Source organism: Chlamydotis macqueenii, chromosome 1, assembly GCF_036417535.1.
Source record: "Chlamydotis macqueenii isolate bChlMac1 chromosome 1, bChlMac1.mat, whole genome shotgun sequence".
Lineage (NCBI taxonomy): Eukaryota > Metazoa > Chordata > Aves > Otidiformes > Otididae > Chlamydotis > Chlamydotis macqueenii.
Window position 1 is genome coordinate 1,292,900 of NC_141556.1, and position 5,447 is coordinate 1,298,346.

Below are 5,447 nucleotides of genomic sequence, written 5' to 3' on the forward strand. Positions count from 1 at the left end.
TTCGGCCGGCTGACATTTTAAAACCCGGCCCAACTGTTAAGTCATGAACTGAAAAAACTTACGCGAAAGTTCCTTTGCAAAATGAACCTTTGTCTTTCTTTTTTTTTTTTTTTGTCTCTCGAATTGCTGATTTTTGGAAGGTTGCAAGAAAATAATCGCGTGTGTGAGGCTGCATCCCTGTTTCCGACGCGGATCCGCGCTGGCGGGGGATTGCGTGTGGTGTAGCTGCTCCCGTGTCAGGAGATTGTGAGCAGAAGTTAAAATCAGGTGCTTTTTTGGGTTTTTTACAAGAAAAAGTTGTCTTAATGTTTTTTTTAATGTTAAAGTTTGTGTGTTCGAGCTTTTCTTTGTGCCCAGGAGGAACAGAAGATTGATTTTTTTTGTTTTCTTTACGAGGAAGCCTACATTCTCACGATTCAAGGGCTCGAAGGAAAACCGGGAGCAGCCCGATTTCTCCGAGCGGGCTTCCGCCAGGTCCTGCCCTCAGTTTCTGCACGGCTCCCCGGAGCGAGGGCTGCCCTGCCTCCCGTCCCGCGGGGGCTGAGAGCTCATCCCGGGACCTCGAGGGACCCCGCGCCGGGGTCCGCCAGCCCCGCTGCGACGCAGGCCGGGGGCTCGGAGCGTGACGGAGCGAGGGAGGCGCAGCAAGGAGGGTTGTGGCGGAATTTGGGGCTCTGCTCCCCGAGTTATCACGACTCGTCGGGAGAAGGTGAGCAGCGTGTCCTTCACTTTCTGCCCGGAAAGTTTCGCTTGATTAAAATATCTCCGCGCTTACGGCCTCCTAAATCTAGCTTGGCACCAAGTCCTGCTGGGATCATCAGGCCTGCAAGCTTTGAAATCTCCGGAGTGACGAGCGGAAGTCAGTCCCTCCTCGCTCCCCATCCTGATTTTCCCATTTCAGGGATCCCACGCCCTCTCCCCATCCTGATTTTCCCATTTCCAGGCTCCCAATCCCTCTCCCTGTCCTTATTTTCCCGTTTCAAGGTTCCCAGTCGCTTTCCCAATCGTTATTTTCCCCTTTCGAGGTTCCCAATCCCTCTCTCCATCCTGATTTTCCCGTTTCAAGGAATAATTGGGAGAACCCATTACTGATTAACGAGCTTTTCAGCTGTAACCGTGTTTATCTCTTTGTCGCGTGACCCGGACGGCAGAGGAGTTCAGGTGAAGATGACCTCCGTGTTTGGACAAAGAGGAGACAATTTGATTCGTCTGCCGGCGAATCGATCATCCCACCCGGCGCTGCAGCCGCTGCCAGGTCACGGACGCGGTTTGGGTGCTGGGTCTGGCGGAAACCTTTGTGAGTCCCGGGAGAAACACCCCTGGGAGAAACGCTGGGATGGTCTGGAGAGCAACCGGCGCCGTGAGGGAGCTGGAGAGGAACCGGCGCTGTGAAGGATCTGGAGAAGAACCGGCTCCGCGAGGGAGCTGGAGAAGAACCGGCGCCGTGAAGGTGCTGAAGAACTGGCGCCACGAAGGAGCTGGAGAGGAACTGGCTCCGCGAAGGAGCTGGAGAAGAACCGGCACCGTGAAGGTGCTGGAGAAGAACCAACTCCGTGAAGGAGCTGGAGAAGAACCGGGACCGTGAAGGAGCTGGAGAGGAACCGGCGCCGTGAAGGAGCTGGAGAAGAACCAACTCCACGAAGGAGCTGGAGAAGAACCAGCGCCGCGAGGGAGCTGGAGAAGAACCAGCGCCGTGAAGGTGCTGGAGAGGAACCGGCGCCGTGAGGGATCTGGAGAAGAACCGGCGCCACGAATGATCTGGAGAAGAACCGGCGCCGTGAAGGTTCTGGAGAAGAACTGGCACCATGAGGGAGCTGGAGAAGAACCGGCGCCATAAAGGTGCTGGAGAAGAACCGGTGCTGTGAAGGAGCTGGAGAAGAACCGGCTCCGGGAAGGAGTTGGAGAAGAACCAGTGCCGTGAAGGAGCTGCAGAAGAAGCGACGCCATGAAGGAGCTGGAGAAGAACTGGCGCCGCGAGGGAGCTGGAGAGGAACCGGCTCCGGGAAGGAGTTGGAGAAGACCCGGCGCTGTGAGGGATCTGGAGAAGAACTGGTGCCGTGAGGGAGCTGGAGAAGAAGCGGCACTGTGAAGGTTCTGGAGAAGAACCGGCGCCGCGAGGGAGCTGGAGAAGAACCTGCGCCGCAAAGGAGCTGGAGAGCAACCAGCGCCACGAGGGAGCTGGAGAAGAACCAGCGCCGTGAAGGTGCTGGAGAGGAACCAGCGCCGTGAGGGAGCTGGAGAAGAAGCGACGCCATGAAGGAGCTGGAGAAGAACCGGCGCCGCGAGGGAGCTGGAGAAGAACCGGCTCCGGGAAGGAGTTGGAGAAGACCCGGCGCTGTGAGGGATCTGGAGAAGAACCGGCGCCGTGAGGGATCTGGAGAAGAACCGGCGCCGTGAGGGATCTGGAGAAGAACCGGCGCTGTGAGGGATCTGGAGAAGAAGCGGCACTGTGAAGGTTCTGGAGAAGAACCGGCACTGTGAAGGATCTGGAGAAGAACCGGCTCCGTGAAGGAGCTGGAGAAGAACCGGCGCCGTGAAGGATCTGGAGAAGAACCGGCTCCGTGAAGGAGCTGGAGAAGAACCGGCGCCGTGAAGGATCTGGAGAAGAACCGGCTCCGTGAAGGAGCTGGAGAAGAACCGGCGCCGTGAAGGATCTGGAGAAGAACCGGCTCCGTGAAGGATCTGGAGAAGAACTGGCTCCGTGAAGGAGCTGGAGAAGAACCGGCGCCGTGAAGGATCTGGAGAAGAACCGGCTCCGTGAAGGAGCTGGAGAAGAACCGGCGCCGTGAAGGATCTGGAGAAGAACCGGCTCCGTGAAGGATCTGGAGAAGAACTGGCTCCGTGAAGGAGCTGGAGAAGAACCGGCGCCGTGAAGGATCTGGAGAAGAACCGGCTCCGTGAAGGAGCTGGAGAAGAACCGGCGCCGTGAAGGATCTGGAGAAGAACCGGCTCCGTGAAGGATCTGGAGAAGAACCGGCTCCGTGAAGGAGCTGGAGAAGAACCGGCACTGTGAAGGATCTGGAGAAGAACCGGCTCCGTGAAGGAGCTGGAGAAGAACCGGCGCCGTGAAGGATCTGGAGAAGAACCGGCTCCGTGAAGGATCTGGAGAAGAACCGGCACCATGAAGGAGCTGGAGAAGAACCGGCACCGTGAAGGAGCTGGAGAAGAAGCGGCACTGTGAAGGTTCTGGAGAAGAACCGGCGCCGCGAGGGAGCTGGAAGCCTGGAGCACTCCGCTCCGAGCCCCTTCCCGTGCCGCCCCTCTGGCCGAACCCTGACCCCGGCGCCGGGCCCTTGGCCCGCGTGGAGCCACGTGGCCGTGACCGCGCGCCGACCCAGCGCCGTCAGCGGGCGCTCGGCGGCCGTTGGGCCGCGTGCCCATACATCCCCACGCGCTCCGCGGGCGCTGCCGGGCCGCGTCCCGCGGGAAAAGCGAAATCCCGCCGGGAACGATCCGCAGCCAACCGGGCGCGTGCGGGTCCCCGCGCCGTTTGAAAGCGAGGCGGGGTGGGAAGAGCAGCACGAACCCCGCGCGCCGGGCGCGGAGGACTCGCTCCGTGCGGGATTTAACGGCGGGATGAGCGCCGCGGCGCCGGGATCAGCGGAATGCCCCCGGCTAATCCTCCCGCTCCGGAGCCGTCTATTTAGGGAAGCGCTGGCTGCGCGGAGCCGGAGGGGGCCCTGCGCTCAGCGTCCTGGCATTCCTCCGCGTCCCAGCTGGCTTCTTTCCCGGCCCCGCACCCGCTCCTTCCCGGCCGTTCCGGGGCGGCCTTCGGCAAAATCCTTACGGATCGCGGCGGGGTGGAGCCGTTGCACCCGCCTTGAGCTGCGCCGGATTGAAACAAGAAAAAAATAATAATAATAATAATAATTAAGAAAAGGATCGTGATCCAGGAGGAACGTGTTCCCGCTCCTCCGCCCTCCCGTGCCGCGTGCCGGGCCGCGGCGTTCGGAGCGCGGGGATGATCCGTAGGGAAGGCATTCGGGCGGCTGATGTCAGGGAGCAGCAATGCGAGGGAGCTGCCAGCCCAGGCCGCCTCCCCGCGAGCCGCGGGCGCCGCCAGCCCGCGCGGACGGAGAGAAACGTCCTTGTCCCGGCGCGGCGACGGAGGGTCCCGGCGCGGGGCGAGCCGCCTCTCCTCGCCGCGGGGCCTTGAGTTTTCCCGGATCCCTGCTGATTTGGAGAGCTTTAGCCAAAAAAAAAATTCCCCAAAAAAATAAAACTAAACCCGGGGGAATTCCTGGTCCTGGGGCAGAGGGGTTTAATTAGCGCCTTTTACTTCGTTAACGTGAATCCCGAGCGGGAAGGCTCGTTACCGGCACGCGCCCGCGCCCCAGCGCGTGGACTGGAATTCCCGGAGGATAACCCCGCGTCCCGCGGGGGCTGCGGTGACTTTCCCGCGGGACGTCCCGCCGGGCTCTGCGTGCGGCTCTTTGCTTCCGGCGCTCTTGGCTGCGGAGCAAGGACAAAGCCGCTCCGGTCTCCCTTTCCCGGAAAACCGGTGCGTTTCCCGTTGCCCGGAAGATTTCGGCTCGTCTCCGGCTCTCCGTCGCACGTCCCGCCCCGGAATTCTCTGCTTTGACGGCTTCCAGCTCATCCCTTCGTGGTTCCGAAGGGGAACGTCCCGTTACCGCCGGCGCTCCGGCGGCTCCGCGGGATCCCCCCCCCCGCCCCTCGCCGCGCCTCCTCGTTAAACCTCGCTCGTTACATCGCCGCTCCGGCCTTCCGATGATCCGACAGGCCGGGAAGGGAAAAACAAGCCGCTCTCTGCCCATAAAAAGCAACGGGCTTGCGGCGTGGAGTCATCGAAGCCGGAGGGATCCGGGCGGCGGGAACGCTCTTCCCGGGAAGACGCGCCGTTGGGAGAGGGGAGCCGGCGTCTGCTCCGGAACGTGGCTCCGGCCCGGCCGCGATCCCCCCCCAAAAGGTTCGGAAAAACGCGCCCCGGAGCTTCACTGCCCGCAATTCCGCTCCTCTGGCCTCCTTATCCCTGCGGGAATGTGCTCCTGCTACCTGAAACACATCCCAAACCCAGTTTTTTAGGAACACACGGAAGCGGTGGCGTTCCCGAATTCCCGGCTATCCCACGCCAGCGGCTACGGGGAGCTGCTCCGGCCAAGGCGCGGAGCGCGCTCGGCTCTCCGGAGAGAAGCCGTCCCTTCCCGGCACGGCTTGGGAAAACCAGGCTCCCGACGCCAAACCGCCTCCGGAATCGGCGGCGGATCCGGGATGCGGAATTGGCGTCGGATGGGTCGGGTGAGGCCGATCCCGAATTTCCCAACCCGATCCCGCCGGCTCTGCGTGCGCGGCCGCGCCCTCCTCCCGACCTCCCCGTGCCGCGGATCGTCCCGCTCTTCCTCGTTTTGTCCGCTTTTGCCGGGAACGGCGCGCTCCTCCTCTTCCTTTGGGATTTAGCCGCGGATGTTGGGAGAGAAAACTCCGGGGAA